General features: G+C 39.1%; 1 long non-coding RNA gene across 1 annotated transcript in view; it reads left to right on the top strand.

Annotated features, from left to right (window-relative positions):
• LOC130143675 (uncharacterized) overlaps positions 1-18373 on the top strand; it is a 59227-nt gene that overhangs the window by 32771 nt on the left and 8083 nt on the right. The window contains exons 8-12 of the long non-coding RNA XR_008819832.1: positions 4445-6471; positions 7895-8018; positions 8122-8183; positions 12783-12936; positions 17788-17969. This is a non-coding gene — a long non-coding RNA (uncharacterized LOC130143675). The remainder of the gene's footprint in view (positions 1-4444; positions 6472-7894; positions 8019-8121; positions 8184-12782; positions 12937-17787; positions 17970-18373) is intronic.

The following is an 18373-nucleotide window of genomic DNA, read 5'->3' as shown; positions in this document are numbered from 1 at the left end:
AGAATAAGATTCCTTTGGCTCTGTTTTTGTAGTCTCCTTGCTTCTTCAGTTGGTTGAGGAGCTTTAAAATATTATGAGATGAGATCTCTCTTTGCACAAGTTTAGGAAAAAAATTTACTACTACTCCTACAAGTGCATGCGCAAGCAGACACAGATGGGTAGACAGATGTATGTATGCTATTCCTGTAAGTCTGCTAGAGTCCAATACTCTCTGACTGGGTTCTTTAAAATATTCCACACATGGAGTGTAACTTTTAGTATCAGATTTACTTGTTTGAAGACGTTTGGTATTACATGGGATTTCGGATTTGTCAGAATGATACAGAACATACTGAAATCACAATACAAATGTAAGTTACACTTAGCAAAACACAGTAATTGCAATAGACAGTTCAATTGCAATACCAAATTGGTCCCCGTTACTGGTCTCTACAACGTGCTCACTGTCACAGTGCTGGGTGTCCCCAGTCACCAGGAAGGAAGACATGGGTTGAAGCAGCTCAAGCCCATTGCTCTCTTTGGAAATTCTAGTGTTAAAGTGTTCAGATTTATAGCCCGAGTGGGACTGAGGCACCTAAACACTCCTCCCAGGCTGGTCTGGCTAACTCCGGGAGGAATTCACACTCTTGATGAACTCTGATCCACTCCATCACTGATAGCTGTTTACCTAAAACAAAGACCACCTTCTGCTCCCCTTTGTATTGAGATTAAATCAATTTTCTTTGCCCTGCTGTGATCAGTCACACCCAGCATTGTTCCCAGATCTTCCCAGGCACAACGCCCTTGCCCATCTCCTCTGAGCCACCTTCTGTTGTTGGGGTTTATTGGTCAGCCACAAAGTAAAAAATGCTTGGGAGATCTTTTGACCATTTCTTGGACTCCAAGTCCAGATCTACAGGGACTTCCAAAGGTGACAGTATAAGATAGTATCATGTAGGATTTGCTCAGTTTTTGCTTTCTCTTGATTGCAGGAGCAGCTGTTTGTGTCCCCTCAAAGGCCGATGGGCTAAAGAGCTCCAATTCATGCCACAGTGTCATCTACACTCTGCATGGGAAATGTGGGAGAAAGGAGGACTAGTCAAAGATTTTTTGCTACAGTTTTGCTTTTATTTTTTATTTATATCGATTTGCATGTATCCATAATAAATTCAAACGTTTAAAGCAAAATTTGTTTATAGTCTGCCATTTTACACTGTAGATTGAATGTTCCCTTAGCTGTGAGTAAGAGTCATGCAAGCATATCTACCACAACTAAACAGATTCATGCACATACGAAGCATGGCAATTCGGCATAGGTATTAAATATTACATATTAGGAGGATCCTAGAGTGAGTAAATGTGCAGCAAGAAATTAATATCAATCTGGAATAAATCAATAATAGTGGTCTCTATAACCTATTTAGTTAAGAGGGGACATGTAACAAATTGCTTTCTCTATATTATGTTTCAAAAAAGAGGTCACACTGTGAGTAACGCTGTTATTGACCAGTCATAAAACTGACTCAATTTCTGTGTCTCACATAAGAGGATGCACTTTCTGCCCAAGATTTGGGACTGATCCTAAGCTGATTTCCCGAATAGAGAAAGACTTCACATACACGGTCTGTTATTAAAATGCAAAATTGATAAAAGTGAAACCTAAATAAAATGTTTACTGATTTTGACATATTTATGCATGAAAATTGTAGGAAAAGGTGCAGATAGGTTACACAGTTTGACACGCTTAAAAAAAAAAATAAGGGCAAGGAAACCTAGTTGGATTTCCTTCTTATATAGGTCACAGAATTTCACCAAATCAGTCCTGCAACAGGACAACAGCTCTGCACAGGCTATGGGCTATCTTTTGATTTAAGCTTTTCTAAATTAAGAATGTGCACTCTCTTAAGCAAATAATTCTAAGGGTTTCTTGCCTCTTTTGGTAAAAACACCCAAGTGTTTTCCAGTCATTAGATTTTCTTATACTATGGAGCATGCTACTATTAAAAATGTTATCCCCATTTAGGTTCCTGTAGATCAGGAGCAATTCATCTGGTACCCTTCTCTGTGTTAACCGAAATAATCACTCAGTCTAAAATGAGTGTTCCAGATCTTAGATAATACTTGTGACTTTTTTTCTGAACTCTTTCCAGTATGTCAACACTCTAAGCAGAGGATAAAGACTTTAAATTTAAGCAGTGTAATTGGTTGCCAAAGGTAACAAACTAAGGAATTAGTACCAGTCAATAAATGAGGTATTTATTTTAGGAATGTCAGGCATGTGGCTTTCAGAGGGGAGGCTGCAGTTAGATACTGTCAGAGGAAAAAAAGAAATCCAGTATAATCTGCATTCTGATGTCTCCATGGAGAGTTTGGTGTGTAACCCATGGTACCAAACAGGCCTGATCCAAACCAAATTGAACAGCTTTGGATCAGGTCTTAACTGGATCAGGAGGTTTTATGTAAAGCTAGGGAAACAACCAAGGACTTTACCAATCTCTGGCAAAACCAGAATTTTGCATGCTGTTTTTCACTGCTCTTGAAAGCTCTAAAGACAGACAACAAGAATGATGAAAGGATTAAAGGATAAAGGTATGCGTGGAACCTGAAAGAGCTAGATGTATGCAGTTTAAAAAGAAGGCAGCTTAAGAGATGCACAGCTACTCTAAATTCCTTCGAGGAACTAATATATCATTCTACAGTTCCTCTGGGAATAACCACTCCTCAACTTATTAAAACACAGGATGTACACAAAGAAAATAATGTGATGTGCGCTCTAATGCACATACTGTCCTTTTTATGAGAAAATGCCTCCCCTTTCTTCTTGTAATCTATTTCTCAGTTGGGTCACTTTCCTAGTGTTTTGTTTTTTTTTTTTTTCAACTCAGCTCAGAGCTTTGCAGTCGAGTTCAGTAGGAGGGAAGTATTTGCAAGTTATAAGCATTAGTTTCTTTAAAGTCTTGGTACCAGTATACCTACAGTATAGAAGGAAAAGAAGAATTGGGGTATATTAGGGAATAATGAAACATCTCTGCTCATGATAAAGAGCAGAGCTGAAATCCTGGTCCCAGTGAAGAGTATGACAGAATTCCCATTGAGTTCAGTAGTGTCTGTTATTGAATTTTTCATTAGCATTCATCATTTTTCCCCCTCAGCAGTTCAACAATGGCAAAATAGTCTGTGTAATTCATTGCACATACAAAATATGCATATAGAGCTCTTGGCAGAACAAGCTCTTGCATAACGTAAGAGCCACATAATTCATTTATATGATGCAGTAAGGGATGGGCAGCATATGTGCATATATACATACTCACACTACACCCCTTGTGGGTATCTAAAGCTACAGGATGTTCTGGGGAGGAAAGAGCCTAAAGCCAGAAATTTAACATCTCATGTGTTGATGCATTATTACTTATTTCTGTGACATATGTATATACGCTTCAAAGCTCAGTATTTTTATCCGTCATAAAATATGCCTTCTTATTTCCTTTATTTATTTTTCTTGATCTTCCCATTAAGAAAGTAGGCTGTGTAAATGACTATAAATTATATCAATCCCATATAAAAATTATCCTCAGCTGTTCGTCTCAGGTACTAGGTGTAGGTATGTCTACCTATGGATACATAAATACGTATAAACATAAATAAAAAATATATACCCATCTTGAAGAATTAGAGATATTTGACAATATAGTTATTCTGTGACTGCTTTGAATTCTTTTTTTAAAGTCACAAGGAAAGAGCTCCTGGATTACAGGTTTGCTAAGTCTTAGAGCCAATACCTGGGTCTTCAATCTATTTGTAAAAATATTGTACATGCCTATTTTTTTCAGGAGGATAATCAGCTGTAGCTCTTTGGGAACCCAGTGGATACCACTTTCAAAACAATATTCCGCTACATTTTTCCCTACTTTATTTTCGCTCAAGTGGATATGCAGTGGTGTATACACTCAAATCTCCTGTTAACCTTCCTTACCCTTTGGTCTATTATGTCTCCATAAGTATAAAAATATCCACCTAATTCCGAAGTCTAGTATATGTACTTTGGCTTTGCTTCTCATGACATCAGTCATTGAATTCTTGATCATGACAACCAAATCTCTGATGATAGCATAGTTACGGTTTATAACTAAAATAAAAACTATAGCAACTTAAAGTACAATAAATATATATATATATGCATTTTTTTTCCTTAGCTTTTACTACATTTGTGACTTCTAGCCAAACTGGTGTTTTAACAGTCATTAATTATAAGTCAGTCATCCGTCGCAAAGGCATTTTACATACTTTAGAACAATACCTGAAAATAGGCAAGTCAGGTGTTCATTACTAAACTTAACCTTGACGTGAGTTCCTGAGCAGTCATCAGGGCCTTTTATAAGTATTGTGAGTGACTCTGAGTATTCCTTAAACTTTCCAGGGTGCAATTTGTTAGTTAATTTCTATTTGTAATAATCTGCCTTAGGAGAAGTCACATTGGTCCAGTGGGAGCAGCTGTTCCATTTGTGCTTGCCCAAATTGTTTGACGACTTTGGAAGAAGATGCTGAAATCTTCATAAATTTTCTGTCTTGCAAAAAACCAGCAACCTACACATGTTTTTCTTAGAAATAAGCATTGGCAGGTAATCTTAATGCTTGACTCTGGGAGTGTTTCAGATCTTCTACTATTCGGGAAAGCAAGACTTCATCAAGGAGAGCACCACTGAGCAGTAGATCAGAGACACCAGAGGTAGGCTGCGAGAATGATGAGGCTTTGATAGTAGGTTGAGAACAGGACTGCTTCTGATACTCACATGAACTCTTTTAGCATTGACATGAAGATCTTTGTATCATGGTGTGCAATGATCAGTGTCTCCCTTGATCTTTCTACTCTGCCTGAGGTATGTGGGTTTTAGAAGGTGTCCCCAGTATCATGGTGTGATTGCACTTGGGCATGGTTTGGGCAGGGTTTGGAGGATTTGCCATGTCCCACGTTTTCTCAACATCTTTCAGCTGAGTTTATGTATCTCAGGTCTGCTTACAGTCTGGACAGTAATACTCAGTACTGCAGAGAAAGATGAAAACACCTGTGCTTGGTAGAAGCTTATGTACGATAATTGAGTGAAAAAAAGGGTGATCACGCCATACTCATAACACATGCAAGCATTCAGCCTTGAATGAAACTGCCTACTGCAAGAGCTGATTCACATTTTAGGCTGTATTTCTTGGCTGTGCTTGAATTCTTCCTCCCAAAGAACATCTTCTCCAAGCAGCCCTAAACAAAGCAAAAGGTGTTGCTGCAAGATCAGCTGGTGTGGAGAAGACCACCTCTACCTTATTATCAGGAGCAAAAGTTACTCCCAGCCCCTTGCAGCTCCCCTTTTACATCGTCTTCTCTCTTCTGCAAGAAATCAAGGACTGCTGTCTTATTGCTCCACAGTGCTGAGCAGTTACATCGGAAGAGTTTTATAGATGAGAACATAGCTCTTTTTAAGGTAAAATGCTTCTGCTTCCACAAAAGTAGCATCAAATTTATATAATTTTAAGTGCTCACAGCAGTAATTCACTCAGCAAATATTTGAGTGTTTTCATTGTATATCTTCTCATTCATAGAGCTTAACTTTTCAACAGTTCTTGACAGTCATTTCCTCTCCTGGCGTCAAGTCTTTTCTTCCTCCTTCCTTTTTAAAATGGTTTGAGTATTGTATGTTTGCTGGTTTTGAACAGGTGAACTGGGAAATCAGTGAAGTTGTCTTGGGCTTATATAAGAGTTCCTACTATTTTTGTGGAATGAAGGAAAACTGAGGAGACTGAGTGGCTTTACATAGCAGTAAAATAAAGTTCACCACAAATATTTTAGAACTGTATCTGTCAAAAGTGTTTTGTATACATTTTTTTAAAGGATGTAAAGATCAACTGCATTTCTGTGGCCAAAAAAGAATGCAGTTAAATATACAGATTTTGGGTGGTACATGCTAATTCTGTGAAGAGCCTGAAGGTGAGTTACAATCCCTCTTAATAAGATATATTTTGCAGGTTTGTCCATAGTAAACGCTTCAAATTATACTTGAAGAAGGCTGCTATTTTGTAACTAATGATTTTGTTTAACCTGCAGATAGATAAGTGATATAACTTCTGAGGCTTTAAAATAAGTTGGATACTTTAAACATATCCATATCATTTCTTTTTGAACAGATATAGGACTTTATTTAAGTCCTGTATGCTATAGAGGATTTTGTGTGACGTCCCTTTGCTGGGTTAAACTTCACTAAAGGAGCACCTTTTTTGTTGCAACAGTGGCTTGAGTGAAATGGCCTGAGTGTGCTATAAGAAGCTTATAGCAAAACACCAAGTGCTCGGGACTGAGGAATGGAAATCAAGGCAGTAGTAGAGATGAAGGTCAAATAGCACCATCTCAGAGTTAATTTGCCACTGCCTTGCAACAGAAGTGACCATGTACAATGGCCTGCTAAACTTCTGCATTGCTTTCACTCCAGGAGCATAAATGATTGTGTAAGTACAAGGCGGTCATGCTCTTTTTTCCTGATATCCATCACTTTCCTCCACTAACTCCCTACTACCTCTCGGCCCACATTTGACCTAGACAAGGGGCTGCACCTTCCTCTTAAGCTTTCCTGGTCTGTGTGTGCAGTAAATGCAGTCATCATTCCCCTCCCGGCCCCTCACAGGCATACCTCAGGGTATTCACCTGGGCCTGTGCCACAGATTTTTTTGTGATCAAGGATATACAACAATAAGCATTACATCGCACAAGAATACATAAAACACTAAACATTACATGACACAGTTGTACAAAGTTAAGCAAAAGCTAAAACAATTCAGATAGTAGGCACCTGATTGTTAGATAATTTCTGCAACAGCTGAAGGAAATAAAACAAAGCTGCAGGCAGGCAAGGCAAAGTCCACGCAAAGCCTGACAAGTCCTAGGGCCAGTGTGATTAGCTTCACACAGAGCTGGTGGCCACACCATATTAACTGGCTGCAGGCTGTGCCGATGCTGGCTTGGCGCGGCAGCTCTTCACAACCCAACTTATCCAAGTGCCCAGTCGACAGCTCCTCACAGCCTTTGACCAGGGTACCAGCACTGGAGGAGACCTTGCACTGACCTTTAATTTTTTTCTTACAATAAAGTTGCTGATAGATCTTTGCCACGTATTCATACACTTCTGTTTAGAATGTGTTTAAAGTTGTAATTCACTGGCACAGGTTTTCAAGTGCAAAATACGCTATATAAATATCTGAGCTGATATCCATGTAGAAAATGTATACAGTGAGTATTATTCTCAGCCGCTTTCTATCTACCTAGAGGCATGAATGCCAAGAATACTTCAGATTACAGGATTTATTGATCCTAATGTAGCTGCCATATTCAATCAAAAAAGGAGTAAATAGGCATCTGTGGACTGATTCTCCTTTAAGGTATTCCTAGTAGCATGCACTGGTAACCATTGCATAATAATTACTTCCCAAATAAACAGCTGATTAAGACTGACATTTGTCACTCATGGTGAATATTACTGAACTCTTCAGGGGACATCACTGAAGTCAATGCGGACACTATACAATGTGATAAAGTCGTGAAGAACAGAACTGTATGGATATTTACTAAGTAACTGGTCTATTGAAAGATAAGCACTTGTTTTGGAAGATGAAATGCCTAGATAAGCATTAGACTTTTGAATTCCACTAAAGTGAAAAGCACCAGAGGGCTTTTTATGATCTCTTCCTTCTAACGGGAAATTTAGTAGCAACAGCTGACAGTGGCATTTGAAATTCTTGCTAATAAGCATTATATCCTGCGCTGAAATATATCTTTACAGCTACTTAGAACTGTCTCTGTTAGAAGTACTCCTAGAGTGAACTGCAGTATAATATACCATCTTAAATCTAACAAAGTTTTCTGTGATCTCTCCAGCCCCCCAAAAGCAAGAAGCATGCAAAGGCTAATTTGTATGACAGTGCCCGATACATAACTTAGAAGCTTGCCAAGGTTCATCCAGTAGAGTGCCCTTACGATAATCAGGAAATTATTTGAGAAGGTATGTACAATGTCACATTTCATTATTTATTGATGGCTAGCAACACTTTTAAAGAAATAACATGCCTTCCATTGTAATTGTATATTTACATTTCTCTTCACAGGAAAAGTCTGTATGTTTTAATTGTTCAGCTTGCCAGAAGATGAACCAAATCTGGCAGACAAGGTAATGCAATGACTAGGTCCCTACAAACTCCTTCTACCAACAGCATCTTGTAGGTTACTATCCTTACTCGTTGTCTTTCCAATCTTACTACTTCACAGTTTGAGTAGCAGTGACTGTTAATAGCTTGACCTATCCGAAGGTACAAGTGTGTTTCAGCAGAAAATTATATGCCAGAGAATATATCACCTGTTGCACTTCTTTCATAGCTTAATGAGCAGGCCTCACACGGTAAATGTCAATATCATTTTTGCATAGATTCTGCAAGGGTATTTGCATAGATCTGTTCTGGATAAATGGAAAACTCTGGAGCTGAAAGAAAGGTTGAATATTTTTATCTCCAGTGAAAAAGAAACCAAAAGGTGGCATTATGAAAAAGAAAGAAGACATCACAAAGAAAGAGATATACAGTATATTTTACTGAACATGTTAAATTCAGTATTGATTACCCATAATGTGCCACGGTAGTTTCACAAGAAAGGAAATTCATTGTATGTGTAAAGCTCCATGTCAGCACAAAACTTCCTCTAATATGACAGTGACCTTCAACTGGTTGTAGTACTCTGCTAAAACGGTAGTGTTATGTAAAACCTGAACAGACAAAACTCTTGAGGTAACTTCAGAGGGAATTTCATGTAATAGAACATGTCCCTGATTTTTATGATTCTCTGGTACCTCTGAAGTATTATTATTGCATTTTACTGGAAACCAAAATTCATGTCAAAATGATAATCTCACTGTAAAATCAAGACAGTAAGGATTGGGAAGTGTCATCTGCATAATCATATGATCACATCATCACTTCTCTGTTTTCTTGAGGGGGAATACCTGTTTGATTGAACTAGCCGTATCAGTCCAAGGTTCAGAAGCTGTGCTAGTCCAAATGAGTCAAGTTTTGAATGGAGGGGCAGTGGAACCGGTTACTTGGAAGGCAAAATATGCGCACAGACGGAGTGCACTCTAGAGGTACACAAGAGGCCATCACAGTTCAGACTAGTACAGTTTCCCAGCAGGGAGCCCCATGTCTGGGTCATGCTCTGTACTGTTGAGATGATACTGAGATGTGAAACTGCAGGGTTTGGCTTTATGAAAGTAGAAGAGCTGTCGCTGTCTTCTGCAGGGTACTTCAGAGACAGATGCACAGAACTGTAGTACTGTGGTACATCCAGAGGATCCAGCTGTATTCCCATTGCCTTAACACTGGTGACATTAGAGGTAGATGGTGGAAGATGCTGGTGCTTCACCTCTGGCGGTAGCATGAAACTACCACTGAAGTGATTTGTAGTTATATGCCTATGGACAGCACAAATTACAGGAGAGAGATATTTTAAACATGTTATATCTCCTCAAAATCTGAGTGTAACTCTATATGCTGAAGCTGAGTTGGTCCTGCAGCCAAAGGGTGCTCCTTGAGCTAACAAGCCTGTGAGGACTCCTTAAAGAAAAAGTCGTGGAAGATTTCTTTAATGCAGAATCCTACGGGTTGTCCTAGTAGCTAATGATACCCGCAGTCACTGCAGTTCCCACCAAGCTCTCCCTGACCTCACCAAGGGCTTTTTTTAGATAAAGTTAACGTGCAGGACTGAACACGCATTCCACTGGAAGCTGCCTTCTGAGTCCTCCTGCCAAGGTCCCTGTGGACCCATAGCAGATGTCAAGGAAGACACAGGCATTCAGCAGCATAATTCAACAGCAGGGGTAGGTTGCCTGAAAGTTACATTCACTTGCCTGAACCGAGAGATCCTAAGAATCGCCCTATGCTAGAAAACAGTCCCACCAGCTCCAAGTGAAAGAGAGCTGCCCCTGTGCCCTGCCGTAACCCAACGAGGTGGCCCGTTTTGCCTGCCTGCCAGCCAGCAGCATCGTCCTGGGAAAGAAATAATTAAATAGGAGAAGTTGCTGGATCAAACAACCATCAAAGCCCTCTCAGAGTCCCCGGTAATGAGACCTAAACCACAGCCTGTGTCCCCTGCCAAGCCCCTGCCCCAGCTGCAAGCTCACACGGCCAGGCCAAGAGTTTAGGTGAGCAGCACACAGGGCTTTGGATGACCTCTGCTGCAGAAAGAGCCAAGCGAGGAGACGGCTCCTCGAGCAGTGCTGCTCTGCGTAAGTTCAGCTGTGTCGTCTGTGCAGGTGGCAGCTGGAGCAAAATCTGATCAGCGCAAAGACAGTAGTTAGCTTTTTCACCATACTCCAGCCTCTGCAGGTCTTGTTCACAAAGGCAGCAAGGTGCAAGTTCTGTGCAAGGTTGAGAACAATTCCTAGCAAGTGCACACATTGCCTCAGGCTGCTCAGCTTGTGTGTGTTACACCGGATATCCATTTTATTCCATTAAAAGTTAATGCTTAGGTGCAACTAATAATTTTACAGCTGGCAATAGAAATAGGGACAGAAGAACTACAAATATTGTTTTCACATGGCATGTAATTTTTGCTTCGCTTCTTTCTTTCCCTTCAGTTCTCCTCCATAAAACTGTAATAATAATAATAATAATAATAATAATAAATGAAGAAGAAATAGTAAAATCAAATAATTCAAAAACAAATACACCAAAACAAACCAAAACCTTTCTAGTGACAGAAATACTTTCATACATGGCAAGATATGCAAATTTAATTTGCTTCATAGAAGGGGATGTTACTAGATAAGTGCTTCGCTATCTGACTGACAGTGTACCTTGACTAAATAGCTGTTTGAAGATATGAGGAGCTAGATGGAAGCAGTTGTCCTCAAGATGGCCTAAATACCTCATGCTGTGTTCATTAAGGACATCACTCAGAGTACTGTGTTAGGATTCGTGGGGTTCTTTGCTCAATTTGATCATCTTTAGAAGCTCACAAGATCACAGGCCAGACTCATCAAAGCAAGGGATAAAAGAGATTTTCCTTTGTACAGCTTGGATGTGGAGCTACTTTAAATTAAACAATATTTTAATAAATTTAGTTTTCATTTTGTTAATAGTTTTGCATTTAGTAGTGGATGAGTGGATGACTGCTAAAGCGAGTATGATATGAAAAGATAAGTACTTGTTTATATAGAATTTTCAGTGTTATACTGGAACTTTTGTGCTATTATCTGGTAGAAAATGCTATTAATTTGTGACTGTCTTAATATAATAGTGGGGTCTCTTAATACCGAGTTTTTTCCATACAAGATATAATTTGCATAAGATGATAGACTTCTGTTTGGACTTCTGAACTATAAAAGAAAATTATTAATTAGAGCTGGTTTTACGATTCTGTCATCTCAGTTTATGAGGACCTATGATTATTTAGACCAAAGGAACTAAAAGTGTGAAGGAAAATCATGACTGTCAAAGTTTTAATGGGGATATGGTACACAGAATGAAGTTTGGAGTTAGAGCATACTTGAGAAATGTCAGGACCCAATAAAACCTGGGAATGCCTGCACTGAAAAACAATCACTTCTTTTCTTGGAACCCATTATCTGGATGACATCTAGACTTTATTATAAAAGATGATTTACTCGCATGAGAGACAGCTTTTCTGTGAAAGTAAATTATAGCAGTTGAAAAATTTTTATTCGGCATTGATAGGCTATCTTTATATGTGGAATTGCTACAACAGTTTCCTTTGGGATTTGTAGTTTAGGTGTGTCCTTCTGCCATTTTCTTCAGAGACTGATTTGCCAGCAAAGCTATTTTTCTCTGTATTTATTTTTCCTTGGGCTGCAGCATGTTTTGGGATCTCCTAACAGTACATTACTAGAAATATTGTCACCGTCTGTGAAGGAGATTGGGGCGTAACTACTGATGCATGCTTTATAGTTAGGAAACATGCTGATTTTTCCCAATATGAATAGAAATTCTCAACACTGAAAATTCTACATAGAAAGATGTCTTATCCACGCCCTCCAAAAGTAATGTTTCGTTAAAAAGTTATCAGAAATAAAGATAACTTTATGGGGTTTTTTGGCAACCCTAGAAGTAACGTCAGGACTGATTCTTCTAAACTTGAAATGGAGAATCAAGTTATAGTATTCCTGTTACTTTTTAATTTTCTGTGCCTGTAAAGAATAATAAGGAAGTCATCTAAAGATTCCTTCAAAGTGCTTCTTACCACTGTATAATTATATATTTACTAGTTGATGACTATTCCTAAGTTTACTGGTGCTTAAATTACTGTCTGAGATGTCAGTAATGTTGATACCACATTAAAATCCCCTCTGAATGCTCGATTGACAGACAAATAATCTAGAAACTTTTCAGGCAAGTGCAACAAGTATCAAGAAGAAGCAATTGATTGTAAATGCTTTCAGACAAGTCATTACCACTGAAGATATTTGTGTATCAGTTGACATGACCTTTGAGACGAATGCTTACCCACATGCACCACTACTTCTGAACATGTGTAAATTATTCTATTACAACTACCAGTTAAGTGCATTTGTACACAGAAGTGTCTCTATAGAATAAATGTCTTTTAGCATTTTAAAGAGAAAATGGCAGGTTTCCTGTCCATCACAGGAAAATGTTCTTGTTTGTCTAATTGAGATAGAGCATCACTGTGGAAGAAAGATGGTAGAGCAAGATATGACATTGCTTAAGACAGCTAAGTAGTAACTATGTCCACTTCTTTCTAGCAGCAATTCTTAATCCACAATGAGGACTGGGCATGTGAATGGCATCAGCACCTTCATTCAACACTTACACACTCAAAAGAACATGTGAAAGGCCAAATTAGGATAAACTGAAGAGCCATCTGCTCTGGTAGCCGTTCTCTGGCAGAGATCACAGGTGGGTGTCTATAGAAGAGTGTGCGAAACAATATATTTAAGTATCTAGGAACCAAACCTTTTATTGGGGGCAGTAGGGTGGGTTGGAGGGGGTTGGGGGAGACAGAAAAGAAAACACACAATAAACGTCATCATCTATTTTGTCTTTTGGTAAATTAAAAGCAAGTGGAGACTTTCATTCTCTGGCAAGCACAATAGTTATGGTAAACATCATTGTTACAAGCTGCTCAGGCAACTGATGGTCTGAAATCAAAACCTCATTGTGGGGATGCTACTTTTTCAAGCTTAGAAAGAGTGAAGTTATTAAAAATACCATATTTATAATAAATGTCTTTATACTCATAATGTCTTTAATGGGAGGTCTCTTTCACCAGTCAAGCTATTTTCCCAAGTCCTTAGCTGACACTGTTGGTTCTGCATAAGCCTGAGAAACAATACATAATATCATAAAACCTGGGTTTTAGTACCCCAAAATCATTAATTCTGGCCTCTCCTGGGTATTTTCTTGCTTTTGTGTCTCTGTATCTTACCTTGAATATTAGTTTACCAAAAGGTTTTTTGCTTAATATGTGTATACAAGGCACACAGTTCACTGCACTCCTAAAGTTCATCAGTTTACTGTCAAATAAACTTTAATATTCAGCTTACTGCTCTTAGTATCTAGCTCTGGAATTAAGCACTGGTTTTATGGCTGCAACCTTTTAAAGGGGTAAATGTGCACTCCTATTCCCTTTCTCAAAATTTCTGTCATTTTTCTTTCTTGCATTACGCAGAATTGCCTTCTATAAAGAGTTTTGCTAGCATAACTTCCTTAGTGTCTGCAGTATTGCATAGCATGATAAGGCCTCATTTACATAGATGAAGTAAATTTCCCTTCTTTATTTGCTTTCAAAGCCAGTGGGAGCTATGTCCATATACCTGATGACATTATTTAGTTATTAGACATTAAGGAAAAGAGTTGTGGGAAAAGCAACAAATACAGTATGAAATTGAGGCTTCTCAGAGAATTCACAACAGCCATTTTCAGCAATTGAGAGATATTGGAGAGATTATTCTTCAGGGACCATGGACTATTTACAGCCGGAGCATAAAGGGAATAGGCAAAAACTACTCTGTTCACCTCAGCCTGTGCCTAGCCAGGGATTCCCATGTTTTCTTTGAATATCCATGTAATTCACCTGTATCCTTTTGCTGTTCACTCCACACCAAAGCTCAGCAGAAGGAGGCAGTTGAATGGCAGTACCACCCAGCAAAAGCTCAGAGCAAGTATTTGCTGCTGTGACCTGATGACAATGCAGCGTACAAACTTGTCAGGGAGGTTTTTTTAATGTATTTACCAAATACCTTTTACAGCTTCCAGAGATCCACAGAGGTATCGCAGTGAGGGTAGATTCTTCAGGCAGGTAAGGACAAAAGAATAGGGATCCCTTTTCTGGAAAGCTTAATTAAAGGCCCTGTTGTGTTACCCGTAGAATGAAAGCTTGGGGCTAACAGGCACCACAAATACTAGACCAGAGTCACTGCACCTCAGTCTCCCTCTGTGTCAGGTAAATCTCAGTCGGTTTTTCGGTCAAGTCTGGAGAAAACGCCAAGAGAGGAAAAGGAGTACAGAAAGCAGATCCTTGGCTTTCAGTTCCAGAACAGGATATGCAGGGCTGAATTTGAAAGGAGTGTGGTGGTGTGGTACCTGTGCGGTGGAATCTGGGTGGGCTGTGTCTCAGTCACTATCAGCCTGCTGGCTGCAGCATTAGTTTCTCTAAACCCCGTGCCTAACCCATGCCTTTTCCCAGTCACTCCTTCCCCATCTGAAAGGCACAGGTATGAAGAACACCTGAGTTCAAAGAAATAAAATGAAGGCGTATTGTGTGCTTGGGAGACATGCTTTACTGCCATTTGTTAATACTTTTGCCCGTTGTGTGGTACTGTCATCTAATGTCTTCCCCTTTGATAGTCAGAAAACACAATCTGGTGAAAACAGGGCATGCAATTTTTTATCTCAGGACCAATGCTGTCATTCCTCTTCAGCTTAAACAGAATTTTTAAGTTGAAGGGGCTGTGAATTTATGCTGTAATTGTATATGAATTGTTTCTTACTTAGATGTGAAATACAGGAACACAGTAGCTGTCTTCAACATGTGCTGCACCAAGCTTGACCAACGGTCAAAGCAGTGGTTTGAAGCAAAACAAAATGAGGTATTCTTCTGAGAACAGCAGCATGTGAATTCCAGTTTCTCACTACAGCTGAAGTGTAATTCAGTTTTCTGTTAAACCCATACAGCACCATCTATTTAGACAGAGCATCATGGATACCATCTAATGTTTCAACAAAGTGTTGAGTGAGTTTATCCATGCCCAGCTCACTCTTTGAGCTATGCTGCCTCTAGTCTATCTGTCTCATAAAGATTTTAATACAAAATGCTGACACAAAGAATTTCTTTGGAAGAGATTAATCAGGCATGAAAAGTACAGCAACAGTTATAGATGGATCTTTCTGTAGCTGCTGCGATTACACTAATTTTAATAGATGTTGAGTGTCTTCAAAGATCCCATCATTAGAAAGTCTAGATCTTAATTTGGTTTTCGCTCTTTTCCAAGTGAACTGTGAAGAAAGCCTGCAAGTTGTTAGTATAACGGAGACTGCTAGATGTTCCTCTAGGAAAGGAAGATCTTGTAACTTGAATGATCAGCAGAAAAGTATAAAAGCTAAAACACAGGTCAAAACATTTGAGGACAGGGCATAAGGGGAACCACACCCAGCACAGAACTACAGGTAGAGAGACCACCTGTGGTACAGGGAACTCTACAAAGAGAGATGATGGACAGGCAAAGTTGCAAAAAGTATTTTCTGCATGTTGTTACTTACAGAAAATGGTGCTTTGGAAATATAACTTCTACCATTACCTATGGTTCATCCTGCTAAGATGCTGAAACTTGTTTTTAACGCTAGATTACACAGGCAAAGGCCAAAAGGGGCGTAGACTAAATGTATTTCTGTGAGGAAGGACTATGCATTTGTGCCTTTTTCGTGACTGACTTTGGTGTCTCAAGCCTGGTGATCTCCAGGTGAAATTTTTCTGTATTCGGAACACTTATATGTGCTCTGCCCTGTATGGATTTTGTGTGTTTAGTAAGGTGTAAGTGAAAGCTGTAACCTGAGTTTGGGACTTTATCAAACTTCTCTTTTGCAGGCTGGCTATTTTGCTGAGTTTTGTAGAAGCTTAATTATCTTTGGAACTTTAACCTTATATCAAATTCTCAGACAACAAACAAACTGACATGCACATGAATAAAAATGTATTAGCATGATAGAATGTAAACTTTGTTTCCGGAGGAAACAAAGAATCAGCCTCATACGCTACAAATCCACTCACCGCAAAACATCCTTCTGGTCAATTAATTAGCACGTTTAATAACTTTATTCTTATTTTTGTTATGAAATCTTATTAATTAATTTTCTAATGGCCTGTTATTAATATGAATTCTATATAACAAATCATTCCTTCTCACGTAGTTTGAATTGTTTTGTGCTTTCTTTTGTGCTGCTCTCTTATTTAAATTATTGACAGATGTTCTTTGACCTACCTTCTGGTCTTCCTCCACAGCCTGAAGGCTTTAGGTTGTTGAGCCATACTCGGTAGCTCTGGAAACTGCAGTTGCTTTCACTTACGTCATGATGCTGCTTAAACAGTCCTGTTGCTGCAAGAGACCACTTTTATTGCCTGATGGGTCAAGTATTTAGATCATCACGGTTATGAAACCACATTGTATAATGACTCAACAAGTAGCTTATATTTTCTCTGACGGGACTGTAATATGTGGAATGCCAGTGTACGTTGTCCTCCTCATGAGTCTATTTATTTTGCTTCATAAAATATTGAAAAGCACAAAGGATTCTGCCAAAAGCAACTTTTCTCTTCTCCTAAGGGGTCCTCCTTGGATTTCTTATAAAGACTGTAGACAGACTGATTGAACTCAGTGGGTCAGACCCCAATAAACAGCAATGCAGTAGAGGAATGAATACTTATTTTTCCTCAAGGCATTTTAAGAACAAAAGACACCTTAAACACACAGTACTTAGTGCCTTGATTATCAAAGGCTTGTGATCAGAGAAAATATGATTATGTAGGCATGAAGTGAGGAAACCACCCGAGAAAAAGCTCACAGTATAAAAGATCTATTGAAACAACACTTTATGGACATTTGCTGCGTGCACTTATGGCACTATATCAATAAAATAATAACCTAGAAGGAGCTGTCTCCCATATTTGTTTGCAAGAAATATAGGAACAGTGTTCTAAAGAGACTTGTGTGTATAATAAAAGATAATGTGTGATGGCACACAATATATTGAACAGAAAGGCTGAAAATAAATCCCAATACTCTTATTTTACTTTTCGGCATTCCTCTGTACATTTCTGAATATTATTACAATGGGGTATCAAATTGTATTTATTTCTCTACAAGCCAGCTGGACTAGTAATGAAATGCATGTCTGCTTCTTTTCCCAAGTGTTCCTACAAACAGCAGGAGAAGGGTACGTGGGTATGCCTGATGCACTTTGCACTGAAGTACGCTGGGCTTCAGCACTATGACTGGGCCTCCTGGGTCTCTGCAAGGACATACGCCATAACAATAGAAAAGCTCAGGAGATGCCTAGGAGTAGAGTTTCTTTTCTTCTGCCTGATGATGTGGCCTGCCGGTCAAAGGCACTGCTGATAGGGCCAGCACTCTTATTTACATCTCTGTTTTCAGGGCAGGATTTGTGAATAGGGTTCTGCATGCAGCTGCATTTCTCTCTTGGTTTTATTATCTCGAGGTTAAAACTCACATCTGTTATTTCCATGTCGAGTAGGAACTACTGAAAGCTCCTAGTCTGTGTCATACATCAAGAGGGACAGGCTTCTGCTGCAGGGAAATCTGGAAGGCAGAATTATCTACTGCATCCTGGGGTCCCTTCTAAGTTCTCAGTGAAAACAGTATTTTTACATTACATGCACTGTCAGGATCTCCAAGAGACTGATTATCTTCTAAAGCGTGAGTTCCTTTTATCTTCTAAATACTTGTTTGGATATAGCAGTTGTGTGACAGAGAATAACATTGGCTTTACTGAAACGAATACAGACTTATAAAAATATTAAGAAGCCTGGACTCTCCTGCCTTCTCATGTTAAAAAGCTTCTAGGACTCCACACAGTGCTTTTCAAGGGATGTTCTTCTGACACACACACTCCTCACGTGTGGCAACTGACCTAAAAAATGAAAAACAAGTAGAACCCAGGTTATGAAGAGGTGCTGTGATTTCAAAAACACACCCTGCAGATCAGGGGCAGGTTGTACCTACAGCCACCTGCCCTATCCAGTGAGCATTCTGCCTTTCTTTGACTTGAGTTTGCAGTTTACTGATTCTGACATTGGGAATTTACTGCCTCACCTGCAAAA

Source organism: Falco biarmicus, chromosome 1 (genome assembly GCF_023638135.1).
Source record: "Falco biarmicus isolate bFalBia1 chromosome 1, bFalBia1.pri, whole genome shotgun sequence".
Lineage (NCBI taxonomy): Eukaryota > Metazoa > Chordata > Aves > Falconiformes > Falconidae > Falco > Falco biarmicus.
Note: the sequence above shows the minus strand (reverse complement) of the source record. Positions and strands in the feature narration are given on the sequence as shown.